The following is a 15588-nucleotide window of genomic DNA, read 5'->3' as shown; positions in this document are numbered from 1 at the left end:
GGAGTGCTATTATACTAGATGGTTTTTTTCCATAAACAGATACATTCAGCTCTAGGGTAGAGTTAGAATAATAGAAATCACATGAATTTAGGACATTTGGGACACTGGTTCTGGTTCCCCAAAGTGAGAGTCAAGTAAATCATTTTACCTCTCCTTTTCCACGTATTCATCCATGAAGCAGGTCTCAGAATACCTACCTCAAAACACTTTCATGGAGATCATGAGGTTAATATGTATGTAAAAACATTTTACAAATATTAGTCACCTTCATTAATGAAATTTATTTTCCTCATTAATGTTAATCATTAGGGAAAGACATCCCAGTGATTCTAACTTTTTAAAGGTTTCTTCTAAAGTAGGGGTTGGCAAACTTTGTCTGTAAAAAGTCAGATAGTAAACCATTTTGGCTTTGCAGACCATAGAGTTCCTTCCACTGTGAAACCCTGCTGTTGTAGGGGAAAAGCAGCAATAGGTGATACGTAAACAAATGGACATGGCTAGATTTGGCTCATAAGCTGTCTTTTGCCAATCCCTGTTCTGAAGACAAAGTGCCAAAATAGGGATATATGTTCATTACAAATATGAAAGAGCCAAGGCATCTGTTTTGAAACTAATCATTCATTCTTCCACCTCTTAGACCAAACAATATACTTGACGGTACCTGTTTCCTTGACTTTCATCTTAGCCTCCACATAAACTAGTTCTCTAACAAACAGCTCATAAGCAAAGAGTAAAGATGATGTGCATTCTTACACAAGTGCAATCTATTCTCCACTCCATGGTCCCATGCCTTGTGGGCAGGCCCCCCTGATGTCAAAATGCCATTGGTAGCCCTGTGGAGGAGTGGCTTGCTTGTCAACACTTCTCACTTTCTCTCTCTGGGTAAGTGATAGAGAATAAGGCTCTGATGAAGGAAACAGGAACTTATGGCGCAGGGTTTCTGATGCAAAGACTTCCAGACTGTGGTTTTCCTACTTTAGAGTAACTGAGTCCCCATCATCACATCCTGCATTTTGACCTTGCCAAATGCACGATTTCTAGGTGTACTGACTATCCTTTTGGCTACCTGTCCTCTCCGTTATGCCTTGCTCTGGAGCCACCACTGAAGAACTTCTGTCATTGTCTTTGCTCTAGCCAGCAGGGGTAGTACTCAAGGAAATATTAAACAGCAGCAGAATTATAATCCAAGTTATTTTTAGGTCACACTCCTCTGGAGTAGGTAGTGTCAAATCAGTGTGTCTACTTCAGAAACTCCTCAACAATTGCATATTAATTGTCAGGGTGTCTCCCACCTTTTGGCCTCTACCCTGTCCCCCTTGATCCTTCCAAACATTGGTTCCAGGCGTAACCTCTCACCATGCTCATATAGGAAAACACACAAACAAAAATAAAATTTAAAAATCTCTCCATCTCTACATGTGTTACCATCATTAAGAGTCTGCAATGCAGTATTATCTGGTATGTATCTCCCACAGGCTCAGATGTACAGCACTTTGCTTTCATTCACTTTAACCTTCTCTGTCTAAGAATCTGGATAAATGCTGGGGTGAAAGGCAGTCCATACAGACTCACACAAGTAAATAGAAAGCCTGGGTCCTTGTGCTGTGACTTCTCTCCCTGGGCAATGTGGATAGCCAGGCTTCTAACTGTTCTACCTCCTGACCTAATCTTTCTCGAAGTTTCACCCATCTTTCCTCTCCAAACCCCAGCTGCTACTCAGACTTATTATCTATCACCTGGAACATTATCCTTCTAACTAATCTCTCTTGCATCTGTTTGCCCCATTTCACGTGCCCTCCACCATTAAGAATGTTTTAACTAAAGTGCCAACCTGTGCCTTCTTTCACAGGTGTGTGGCCTGGGGACCACCATCATCAAAACAAGCAGGAGAACTAGTTTAAATGCATATTCCTGAGCTCCACCCTTGGAAATACTGAATCACAGTCTAGGGGTGGAGCTTCGCAATCTGCATGTCTTCATTTCTTAACCCTTCTCTTTCCCACCCTGTAATTCTCTTGTCTATTAAGTGTTAGAACCACTGGCTTAGAGGAAAAGAGCCCATCTCCAAAGATGACCTGGCCTTTTATTGCATGTCCACAAAGTGTCAAATTGGTCCACTCACCCTTTCTCCTACCCTCACAGGTCCGGTGGAAATGTGATAGAGCTGGTCATCATGGTAGCTAAATGTTTCTCAAGGATTTTTTCTGGAAGCATAAGCTTGGACTCTCAGAGGTGCTGTTTGTTTTCTTGACTTTTGGAGGTGGCATTTTCCCTCCCACAAGCCCAGGCACTAGACTACAGCCCCCACCCTGTGCTTTCACACAGCTTCCACCATGTGGGTGAAAGTTGTCTAATTGTGGGAGGACATGGAACTTGAGGCATGAGCTGTGTTCTTCCAGCTGCACCTCTGTTGGCATCCACTGGGAAAGCTGGTGGTGGGAGGAGTGACTTCATCAAAACATTGCATCCCCTATCTCGAAAGCTCCTCTGACGGCAGGGGCAGGGTCTGCATACCTGGGAACCAGGTTTGTGACTAGCTCAATACACATTTGCTGTATTAATGAATAATAGAAAGAAGCAGTCTATCAAGAAAGGAACAGATGAATAAAAAGCCCAGACTCATGGAGAGGGTGGGCTGAATACCTTAAAAGTCATTTTTGTTATGCACAACGCTGATTTTTTTTTAACATCTTTATTGGAGTATAATTGCTTTACAATGTTGTGTTAGTTTCTGCTGTATACAAGCATGATTTTTGACACAGTAATTCAACACATCTGTTTGTTGGTTTACTCTTTGGGAATGAGATTCTGGAAAAGATTGAGTATAAGAAATAGTATGAATTATACTCTCTTTCTGTGATTATTCCCTCTGTGATTTCACTATTAACCAAAGCCAATAAATAGTAAACTTCTCATTTATTCATTATTCCTACTGTTGAGATTATGATGAGGCTCCAACATAACAGCTTCCCTCAATCATCATTTTGGACAAACAGAACATTCTTTAGAAGCATATGGATGTGTGGGTGTGGGTCTGTGGTGCATGGTGTGGGGGAAGGATCATGAAGGCCTGGAAAAATTAATACTTTGAAACTCAAAAAGCAAATTGCACCTATTTCAGCAAATTGGAAATTGATGGTGTGTAACTCTGAAGAGCTTAGCAGTAGCTATTATTTCCATCCAGGCTATTATTAACTGGTAATATTTTCTCTAGTAAACATTCAATTACCATAGCAACAGGAGTCATGTCATGTGGACACAAGCGCTCCCCGGCTTTGCCAGAGAAACGGATGGTGTTTTAAATGAACTTTAGAAAATGTAAAGAGACTTGCCAAAAAATATTTTGGGAATACTAAATTCAATTTTTACTGGAGACAAAGGAAAGAAGAGAACTCTGATAAAGTGGAAACTTCACAAACTCCGCTTCTGTTATATTGCACCTGGAACCTTCTCAGCAAGCACAGAAGTGTCTTTCCTCCTGTCTGAGCCAAACCCTCTGCTGTGCCCTAGGTGTCATCCCATGTCCCCTTCTCATGCACTTACTTACAAAGTCAAATACAGCTTCTAAATCTTCTAGCTTCAGTCTCTTCCCCCTCTATGTCTCCCCATGGATATCCTTTAAATTTTCATTTGTATTGACATGCAACATGCCTGAAAAACATAGCAATTCATGAGTACAGCACAATAAATTATTTCAAAGTGAACGAAAAACACACCTATGTACCCACTGCACAGTCAAGAAATAGAATACAGCAATACCCAGAAAGTCTATATATACTCTAGTCTATATATTAGTCCCCTAACCTGAAAGGTAACCGCTAGGAGTTAATTTTCCTTGTGTTTGAAATTTATATAAATTGGCATTCATATTACACACTCTGTAGCATCCAGCTTCATCCACTCAAAAATATAGTCAGTAGAATCATCCATATTGTTGCATGGAAGAAAAGTATGTCCATTTCATTGCTCTATTAGTTTCCTACGGCTGCTGTAACCACAAACTAGGTTGCTTAACAGAAGTTTGTTGTCTCACAATTTTGGAAGCTAGATATCCAAGATCGAGGTGTCAGCAGGGCTAATTCCTTGTAAAGGAAAATCTGTTCCTGTTCCATGCTCGTCTCTCAGCTTCTGGTGGTTTGCCGGCAATCTTTGGCACTTCAGGTCTTGTAGGTGTATCATTTTGTTCTCTGCCTTCATGTTCGTATGGCATTCTCCCTGTTTGTATCTCTCTCTCTTCACAAGGCATTCTTTTTATAAGGTCACCAGTCATATTGGATTAGAGACCGAACCTACTTCAGTGTGACTTCATCTTAAATAATTGTATCTGCAATGACCTGATTTCCAAATAAGGTCACATTCTAAGGTTCTGAGGATTAGGACTCCAACATGTGAATTTGGAGGAGAACACAATTAAATCCATAACAAGTGCTATAAATTATTCCATTGTATAAATATACCACAGTTTATTTATTCATTCTACTGTTGTTGGATATTGGGTAATACCTAATTCAGGCTACTCTACAATGGGACCAGGGTCGATCCTTGACAAAATCAAAGAGCATGAAGTTTGCCTTTGACATTGCTTATTTCTTTATACTGGGCATCCCACTGTATATTTTCCTCCCTTCTCAATGTCTTTTTTCTCTACAGATTCTATCCTGTTCCAGCTGCTTAACAATTAATAACAATAAGGTTTGCTGATTTGGTCTTCGGAAGTTACACCTCTGCCCAAATTTCCCTTTACAAGGAGGTTCCAGAAGACCAGAAATCATTTAAACTGAATGGAATGCCTCTCTAGACTTGAACTTCAGAATGTGGGAAATATTCAGAGGATGGCTGGCATGATTTTTCCCAAATCAAACAGGAAAACGCATGGAGACTTTCATTACACAATAAGACCCACACATAGTGTGCTAGTAGATACCACGTGATAAAATGATAACAGGTACATCATTACTGCTTCAATAATGCTGCACAGAAAACATCCACTTCGACTATCCATAGCTTAGAACAACAATTATTTATTCTCACAGAACTGAGTGTCAGCTACAGTTTGACTGAGCCAGGCTGGACTCCTGATCCAAGTTGCAGGATAGGTTCAAGTCTGCTCAACATTTTTTTTTTCTGGGGTCCAAATTTCAGAGGCAAGAAAGGCAAGGTTAGTGTGCAAAAACATTTCAAGCCTCTGTTCAATTCAATGTCTCGACCTCACCTCAATTCAACATCTAATTGACTAAGGTAAGTACCATGACCAAGTAAACAGAAGTGGGGCAGGGAGGTATATTCCTCCATGGAGATGAGGAGAGTGAATATTTGCTAAATAGTAAGGTAATCCACCACAGAAAAGATGAGAAATTTCTATGTTTAGATGACATAAGGTAGAGATAGAAACAAGCTGAAATTATTTGCCTCTGACTTGATGATTTTCTCCGATTAGCTAAGGGTTTGTTAGGCTGAATATCTTTCCTGATATTCAAGATATAATGGTGAGCTGACAAGATATAATGGTGATTGCATTAGTTTGCTAAGGCTGCCATAAAAGATACCATAGACTGGGTGACTTAAACAATAGAAATTTATTGTCTCACAATTCTGGAGGCTGGAAGTCCAAGATCAAGGTGTTGACAGGGTTGGTTTCTTCTGAGGCCTCTCTCTTGGCTGGTAGATAACTGTCTTCTTCCTGTGTCTTCACATAGTCTTACTTCAGTGTGTGTCTGTGTCCAAATTTCTGCTACCTATAAGGACACCAATCATATTGGACTAGGCCCCACCCTAATGACCTCATTTAAACTTAATTACTTCTTTAAAGACCTTATTTCCAAATACCATTACATTCTGAGGTACCAGAAGTTAGGATTTCAACATATGAATTTGGGAAGGACACAATTCAGCCATAACAGTGGCCAAGAGCATAGGATCTGGAATCAAAGAGAAGTGGATTTGAATCATGCATCCACCACTTTCTAACTAGATGACCAACTATTCCAAACTCTCCAAACCCCAGTTGTCCCATCTCTAAAACTAGAGATCATAATATCTCCTCAGCAGATTGCCTTGCCATTGTTTTTAGGAGTAAATGAGATAATACACATAAATTACTGTCACAGTATCTGACACAGTATTATAAAACTCACAAATAATTACAGCTGCTGTTATTATAAAACATTTAACATGTAATGCATTATATAACATACGATGGATTTATAAAATCATGTAATATAAAAATCCCCTTTCATCCCAATGAAAACAAGATACCTTCATTTGTAGGCCAGAAACAACCCCTAAATAATTTTATACATTTTTATAACAACTTGTTCTTTTTAATTTTTTAAAAAAACACTTTCTTAGTCTTTCCCTACAAAGGTCTTCTGAGCCAGGTATGCTAGTTATTTTGCAGCTGAAGAATGTGGGGCACATGGAAGTTTAGTGATTTGACTGGCAACATGGAGTTAGTGGAAGGTAAGCTACTACAAGAATCCAGTCTTTCTCTACAAGCTTGGCTCACAGATCTCAACTGAACTGACTTTACTCCTTTCTTTGCTTTAATGATCATATACAGTTTGATTGGAGAGTTACACTATAATTTCACAGTGATTACATGCCCCTGAAGATCATTTCGTAAGTAAATGTTTTGAAACCAAAGATAATCATTGTTATATGACCATAACCCTTTTTCTTATGCCATATTCTCCACCAAGAATTTAACCAAGCTAAAGTTACACTTCAGAGTCTCAGTAGCCTGCTCTGGGCTCTGTTCTGCAGTTCTGGAACTACAATGCCATCAGGCTATCTGGAGATGCATTACTGTTTTCTGGCCTCTGGGATAACCTCTATCCTTTCCACTTAAGCACAAGTACAAAGAAAGCTGCCACAGTGCTCTCAACACGAGGACTCTCAAACACAGCACGCTAAGATGAATCAGAACACAGGCCTTGCATAAGTCATTCAAAAGTGGAACATCCTGTCCAGAAGCTCTGAAATGTGCTCCCAATATCTGGACATACCAAAGGTCCTCCTCTCTTTTTAGAAACTTCCTAATTGCTTGGCCACATTGTCTCCAGGAACGTTGCCAGGTTTGAGAATTCTCTACTCTAGGTTGGTAGCTCAGAGCTACCTCTACCTAATAACTCCAGAGAGTACCTCAGAACTGTGGCTTCCTGAGTTCTCTATTGACAAATAAAGCAATAAACTACAGTACTGGATAATAGGGACCCCTGTTCTAGGTAGTCTACCTTTCCTGCATTTTCAAACCTGACTGAAATTTTATAACGAGTGACAAAAATTTAGATTGTACCCATTTATAGACCTTCAGAGTGAATAAGCAATTCTTTACCCATAAGATTATCCTTCTTGCTCATAAGTCCCAGAGTAAAGAGCAAAAGAGAAGTATCTTGACAATTACATCTGCCTTTGGCATTGGACAATAAATTATATTTATCAGCTACCATTTTTCCAGAGTCACAAGAGAAAATGTGACACTTTTTAAAGATAATAACATAAAAGGCTTACAGTTTACATTCCTTCAGTCTCTGTCACTTAGTTCTCAGAACGCTGTCTCACTCTTCTGTTGTCATGTGGTAAAACTCATCTGGAACACATAATGTTTATATTGATTTGCCTTTTTATTCCATTTTCACTGTTTGGTGTAAAAGCAAAGGCTTTCTGGGCTTAATAATGTTTTTCACTCATTTCGTGGCAATGATTTTTAGAGACAGAAATGATAGCAGTTTCCATATTCACAGTTCCCAATAAACTTGTCATCAAAAGTTCTCAAAGAGCTCTCATTAATCACTCTTAGTCATTTCTTCCATGCAAATGAAGAGGGCTAGAAATGATTTGAGCTGTGCTTGCAGTGGATTCAATGGCAAAATCTAAAATAATATTGCTTTTTTTTTTTTCAAAGAATTGAAGATGTCCCTCTATAATTCCTAGATACTGATAACACTAGGGAATCTGACTTTCCTGAAGACAGGAAAATAAGGAGAATGCACCTCCTGTTTGAAGCAGGAAAAACAAGAAAAAGGAAAAAAAAAAGCACCTTCTTTAGAACAGTCTTAGGAAAAGATACAATTTAAGTTTAACAGTTTATATTGTGCTCATTTGAATCCGGTGGATATTGTTTTGAACACTGAACTATTGAAATCAAGAGATAAACAATGTAGAGGATCAAAATTAAAAGTTAAATCCTTGCATGTGTGTGGATGTGTGTCTCTGTGTGTATTTTCTTCAAATGGGCAAACCAGCTTGTACTTTCTTTCATCTGAAACCTGCTTTGGCAAGGATTGCCCTTCCAGAACTTCAGATAAACTATTTAGGTGGGATTTCTGGATTGGTTGCTGGAAATGCGATCCCAATCGGCTCCCTGATTTCCTGTGTAACCTGGAGAGCTTAATCTCTGTACCCTGTTTCCTCATCAGTAACTTTATTCAAATGTGGTTGGGGGTGAGGGTGGAGCGGTGGGAAAGTCACACGGAGGTCAAGAGGGCAAAGGGAGAAACACAAGGGATAACTTTTTTTAAGAGTAGTAACGTAGATTGCCTGAATATCTCATCAAGCCTTCATGGGCCACACATTTTTGCTGGGAGAATTCATTATAAAAAGCAAGAAAGAGAAAAGATTTTGTAGGCACATCTATCTATATATCCCAAAACTATTATAGCTCTTTAAACTTAGGCTATGGATAAGACATAGAATGAAGGTGGAGTGGTATATGTTTCTACATATCCATGACCCTCTCTCCCCAACTAAAGCTACTAAACCATCAGATTTGCAAGCAGAGAAGAGTGAGAATGTTATTTAAGTCAGTTTAGCTTTCTTAATGTGACTGTGAGACAGTGTTTTTCAACCCTGAGTGAGCAACAGAATCTCATCTAAATCTTTCAAAAAATATAAATGTTTGGCTCCACACTCATACTACTGAATCAGAATTTCTGAAATACTCATAAACCCCCACTGGTAATTTTGAGAAGCAGCCAAAATTGGGAAATATGTAGACCTGAACGATTCTGATTTTTTTGGAACTCATAAAGAACATTCTAATCACTGATTGCTATTTTTCCTTACTCATTTTAAAAACATTAAGTAGGCATAGTCTGAATTAAGCACTTGAGTTTGTGTTGAATAGTTACAGTAGGTACTTTCCTGCCTAACACTGTCCAAAAAAGTTATTTGTATTTCAAATTCCTACCACCCCACTATGTAGATCAGCAGAATCTTAGCCCTTGAAAATATCTTTCCCTGGGTCAAGGTTTCTCAGCCTTGGCACTATTGACATTTTAAGTTGGATGACTCTGTTGTGAGGGACTGCCCTGTGCATGATACGATGTTTAGCAGTATCCCTGGCCTCTGTCTACTAGGTGCAGTACCGCACATTCTCTCCCAGTTTTGACAACCAAAAATGTCTCCTTCATTGCCAAGTGTCCCCTAGAGGGAAGAATCAGCCCCAGCTGAGAACCACTGCCTTGTCTGAATGGAGGAAACACACAGCAATAGCATTACATTAAATATTTCTCACCCATCAAGCTTTCCTTGACTTGGGTCTTTCAGAACACTCAGGGGATCTTCCTGATGCTCTGGCATTAATGGAACAAGTTCTCCCTACTGCTACCACCACTTGTTGCATCCTTTAATTATCACCTCTTCTCTACTATCCCTGCTGTCTCTACCAGGGAGAGGTAATTACTAACCACTAATCACTGCTCCATTCCACCATCTCTAAGGGCAATCATGGCGCTGCTAAAGGCTATTCTCCTTCCACAGACCTCTCCTGTGAAGCTATCCCCTCCAAGTTAAGTCCATCTCAAAGAATTAACTGCTAGAGGCTCTAGACATCAGGCATCACTGTGACCTTAGCACAGTAATTTTTTTTTAAACATCTTTCTTGGAGTATAATTGCTTTACGATGGTGTGTTAGTTTCTGCTTTATAACAAAGTGAATCAGCTATACATATACATATATCCCCATATCTCTTCCCTCCTGCATCTCCCTCCCTCCCACCCTCCCTATCCCACACCTCTAGGTGGTCACAAAGCACCGAGCTGATCTCCCTGTGCTATGCGGCTGCTTCCCACTAGCTATCTACTTTACATTTGGTAGTGTATATATGTACATGTCACTCTCTCACTTCGTCCCAGCTTACCCTTCCCCCTCCCCGTGTCCTCAAGTCCATTCTCTAGTAGGTCTGTGTCTTTATTGGCACAGTAATTTGATGGACCCTGAAAAAGAGTGAATTGTCTTCCCTCTGAGGCATAATAACTATGTTTAATTATTTGTCATTGTACTTTTTCATTTCTTTTACCATATTCTTCCCTGAATAACTGAAGTAACAGGGAGGGCTTTCTTTATACAATCCTGGACAGATATAGTCTGAAACAAAGTTACTTGAAGCACTGAATAGGTTTTGTAAGTCAATAGTAGAAGCAGATGTCCTGAAAGCCAAGATGGTACATATGCCCATTCTGGGACTCAAATTACATCCAAAGGATAAGAAGGTAAATGGGAAAGAGAAAATCTTGAACTGACAAAATTTAAATACTAAATTGATAAATGTAAAGGCACAGTAATTATTTCAACTTAAATTGGAAAATCGAGTTTTCCTTGACAGTGGCAAGGAAGCTGTTATAGTTAGGCTTGGGTATAGAAAAGTTGTTTTAAAAAATATATTTCTGCAGGTGTGAATCTGTAAATGTTTAATGACAACCCCTACACCATTTTCACCCTGGACAAAAGCCTCTGAACTCCCCAAATGATCTTCCCACTTCTGCTTGAGCCAACAGTTTTTCCATTTCCCCCTCACTGGAAAAGCAAACTCAATTCTATGACAATAGGTTTTTTTAGCTTTTTTGTCCAAAAGATTGGTAATATCATGTAAAACTTTTGAGTTCACAAAGTGCTTTCTTGTCCATTATCTCAATAATTATCTTCATTTTTCAAATAAGAATCAGGCAAAGAAAGATGAAGTAACTTGCTCAAAGTTAATAAATGACAATTCTCAGACTACCATGTTGATCTGCTGATTTAAACACTGTGTACTGTACAATGTAGCCTGGTAGCTAAATATTCCAAAGTGCTTTCGGTTGACAGGAAATAATTTTATAAGTATCTTAGGTTATAAAATAATTGAAGCAGAGGACCACCTTCCATGTTTGTTGATTTGCATCACTTGGTACATAACAAAACAATATTGCAAGGGGCACAGGTGGAAATGAGATCCTTGCAATGTTATGACAGCATCTTGGCTGGCTTCTTAGCAATCTATTTTCTTTTATGTAGGCACCATTTTCTCTTGTCAGATCCCTGGCTTGACTTCCTTTTCATTCTGTACTGTTTTTGCTGCTATGGATCTCTGGGATAAGCCTCATCACGTACTGAAAGCCTGTGTCCTGGAATGGTTTGTCTTACAGCCCAAATACTGACTATTCAAACCTCCCTGACCCCTTCCTCTAAAGGTCAGTACATAATGGAATCATTGTCGCTCATGCTCAGATGCAAATACTGTGTTCAGTTTTATATTCCATTCTAATGAATACGGCGAATACATATCATTCCTCTTCCTGTCCACACCCTTCCCAAGGATCTATAAAGAGGGAGGGGACAGGTGGGGTTTTCCCTTTTCTTAATCAGGTTTCCTGGAGTTTTCTATTGTTTCAAATGGGAATAGTCTACTAATAAGCAATTAATATTCTGAATTTATCATCTTATCACAGAAATTTCCAAATCCTTTCTGATAAATAGAAATCATTTTCCAAATGTTCTCAAGGGAAGCAGGAACATCCCTAACTACTAGTCTCCTGGTACAAGAACATTTGGTCATCCTAGCTCACAATCCTGATATAAAAATTTTCACCCAGTATGAAAGGCAACTGCTTAATATTAGTCATGACTAGGAAAATTCTGGGACAAAAAACCATTAGTGATGCATTTTATTAACTGGATATTATTCTCATTCCTTCACTGCTGCCTGTTTATGGAGGTGAATTATGCTAGTTACAACCATTAGAAAAACAAATTCTCTAAATAAAATTCTCAGTAAATTGGGTAGGAGGAGAGAAGAGAGAGAGGAGAAGGGGAATGTGAAAGATAAGAAGCCCATAATTATCATCAGTACAGAGTGAAATTATTACAGCTATAGATTTGGCTCCTCTTAAACTCTGGAGGCTTGGCAAAAAGATGTAAATCTGCAGGGTTTTTCCAATGAATGTGTAAATACAGTATGAATTGTCATTTCTATAAAAGCCCTTTGAGATTGTATGTGACTGTATTTTTTGCTGTTTAAGGCAATTTCATCTTATTCCGTGACTACCACCAGCTGAGGCTTCTTCCTTTGCCTTCCCCATAACCAAAGGTCTACCTGACATCTCTGCTCAAATGGTTCACTGGTACCAGAACCTCATATATCCCAACTGAAGCAATTCCTTTAAGTAAAATGGAACAAGCATCTGAAATTCCTAAACTTGACATATTTTATGTCTATTAAAAAATATGTTTGACAGGTGAATACAAAAGTAGAATATGCTAGGGACTTCCCTGGTAGTCCAGTCGTTAAGACTTTGGGCTTCCAATGCAGGGGGCATGGGTCCGATCCCTGGTTGGGGACTGAGATCCCACATGCTGCAGACAAAAAAAAAAGTAGAATATGCTACTATAAAAAACTAAATTAACTATACGGGAATGAGGACATTAATACCTTAGTTAATATTATTCCAGTGTTTACTTGCTTTTTTGATTCTCCTAAAGGCATGGGTAATTATTAGGTTTAAAAAATTGATGTTATTAAGTACCTTTATTCTAATCATAATGTGTTCCTATGACACCATTTTCCCCTAAAACTCCTGTGTGTCTTCCCTCCTTCTTCCCATCCTTATTTACTTACCTATTATCCTTCATTTTATTTACTTTATTATTTAGGATCTTTAAGGCTCAATTAATTAAAAATATATGATCAGCTATCTAAACAAACTTCTTTATTTTCAAAAACAAATATGGATCACCAGCTATTTAAAAATCAAAATATTCAATATATCAGAAAATAGACATTACTACAAGTGGACTTATTTTTGCTTATATGTAACACTTGGTTACTGTTCTAATCTAACAGTTCATGGTGATAATTTTTACTTTAAACAATCCCATAATGCTATTAATGGTTTTAGTTTTTACACTCGACCCATCCATAAAAGTACCTACATGACATTATAATTTAGCATTATTAGTGGTTAAATTCCAAACTAAAGCACTCAATCAGAATGAGACCTCTGATTCTTGAATCAACAATTTTCATATGTTCTATTTTTAGAATGTATAAGTTATGTAGTCTGTGGTGTGTCCAATAGGGTGAACATGATGAAATGTATAAAACCTTACAAGTAAGAATGAGGTCCATTAGTCAAATTGTGCTTTTAATCTGTAAAAGCATTACATCATGAGTCATTTAGAGGAAAGGGTAGAGTTTCCTCTTGAATTCATTACAGCATGAAAAGTAACATTTAGAAGGTAGAGTGTACAAAATGAAATTGTACCTCTAAGGTATAAGTATTTTTCCCATGAGAAAGTACACCTTCTATTTAAAAAGAGAGTAACAGTATTCTTTCTCTAATTCTTAATGTAAAAATAACTGGAAACCTATGAGCTCATTAGTAAAATCTCTAGGACTCCTAATGCCAAAAAGAGGGAGTGAAAATCAAGGCTATATAAAAATATAGCAAAGACAGATTGTTTCATTTAGGGAAATGGTATATGTCGATTTTTTAACTTGAGTCTAGAAAGTTTTCTAGCAACAAAAAAATCCAGTCAAAACATATTTCTTGAAGAGCGTTGGGTAAATAAAATGGATGGCTTCTCTCACATTCTTATCTTATGATTTACCAACTTAATATTCAGGAATTTCCAAAATTTGTATCCTTGATTAAACATTAAAACACCTGAAAATTAAAATTTTAATGTAATTTTCTGTGACCTAAATTTATGTCTAAACTGTTTCTTTCTTGCAATAGTTATTTTTTTAAAAAGATGGCAACAAGGAGGCCATAATATAAAAAGCTAGTGGGTATCAGTTCTCTTCTCTTCCAACCAATATCCTAGCCTCTCAGTTTTCTCATTGTAAATGTGGAGTTTTACAAATCCTTACCTATTTTACAATGTTACTCTGAGAATAAATTCAAGTGACGTATGTGAAAGAATTAGAAACCTGAGCTATATCAGGATCATGTAATGAATAGTTGAGAGAATTTGAGCGTATTTAGCCTAGAGGAGAGATGATTTGGGTTGCATGGAATAGATGTCATCAAATATTTCAAGGATTAATCCATGGAAGCAAGATTAGAACTACTCAATAGTACCTTCAACATACACACACACACACACGCACGTGTGCATGAACACACAAACTAATAGATATATATTAACAGAGAAATGGGTTGGAGTCAATGGAAAGGAAGGCATTTCTAAAGAACTTTGAGAAGTATGCATTTTCCTACACCGGAGATGTTCAAATATAAGTTAAGAGACATCAGACATTATTATAGGAGCTGAAGGGAAAGTTAATTTACCAAAGGGCAACTGGGCTATATGATCTTTATGTCTCTTCCAGAGTTAAGAACCTAGTATCTTGAAATGTATAGAGCATAAACATATAGAGTTACTACTGATCTTGTTATTTTCAACGTTCTTTGCATAAGTGCCCAAACTACCTGAAGTGTGGGCTTCATAAAGCTATAAGGTTCTTTCACAGGGACAGTATTTTTATACCTTCATCATCTCCATATGAAGGAGAAACTAAGCAAGCAGAAGTGCTAGAAATGTTAGTCGGAGCAAACCAAGTACATAAATACATATGTAACAGGCTGGAGAACTGGGCAGGGAGGAAAGTCACAAGAGAAGTATGAGGGCTTACCTAATGGCATTGCTTTGCCCTGGGATTAGCTCTGTGCCTGCAAAAAAAGGAAGAAATAAATAGGTCACTTATATGGCTTGGGTTTAACCAAATTGATAGGATCTGTGATGTTGAAGTCTTTGTATCTAGCTGTGAATAGATAAAACTTGTGTAAAAAAATCATTTTAAGTGATTATACAAATAATTTATTATAATTATTAAGAATAAAATTGATAATCACTAAATTAAATAAATTACATATAGACTAATTAATTCAGGCCCTAACCTTTCTTTTCCTCAATATCATTGTTCCTTGTTGTTGTTTTTCCATGAATTACCCAGATAATTTCCTCAAAGCTCTATATCTTTGCCTTTCTGCAAACACCCTGGGTGAGCTGTGAACACAATGCTAACACTCCGACAGTGTTCTGAAGAACTTTGGCAACATCTAGCCTTTTGCTGGGAGGCCTGGAAGTGCCTCTTAGCCCAATTTTAGTATCAAATTCAAAATATACTCAATATTAAATCAAAGGGACATAAAAGTTTATTTAATAAACATGTTGGGGTGTCGTGCTAGAAGTTGGAGCCATGAAGATAAACATCACCAACAATGAGATCTTGTGGTTCAACAGACCCATTTCAGTCTCTCCGGATCCCACCTTAAAATATATATGTACACATATTCAGGAGTCTCAGATGAATCCTTCATAAGGTACTT

The 15588-nt window shown here is 37.9% G+C and overlaps 1 long non-coding RNA gene across 1 annotated transcript in view; it reads right to left on the bottom strand.

Annotated features, from left to right (window-relative positions):
• Positions 1-1514: 1514 nt before the first annotated feature.
• The window catches only part of LOC309628720, a 407219-nt gene continuing 393145 nt past the window's right edge, over positions 1515-15588 (bottom strand). Inside the window, exons 6-8 of the long non-coding RNA XR_014244664.1 lie at positions 14892-14928; positions 7510-7588; positions 1515-5735 (exon numbers count right to left, since the gene is read on the bottom strand). This is a non-coding gene — a long non-coding RNA (uncharacterized lncRNA). The remainder of the gene's footprint in view (positions 5736-7509; positions 7589-14891; positions 14929-15588) is intronic.

The sequence above is a fragment of the Balaenoptera borealis genome (assembly GCF_965194805.1).
Source record: "Balaenoptera borealis genome assembly, chromosome: 5".
NCBI classification, from domain to species: Eukaryota; Metazoa; Chordata; class Mammalia; order Artiodactyla; family Balaenopteridae; genus Balaenoptera; species Balaenoptera borealis.
The sequence above is the reverse complement of the archived record's forward strand: the minus strand, read 5'-3'. Positions and strand labels throughout refer to the sequence as shown.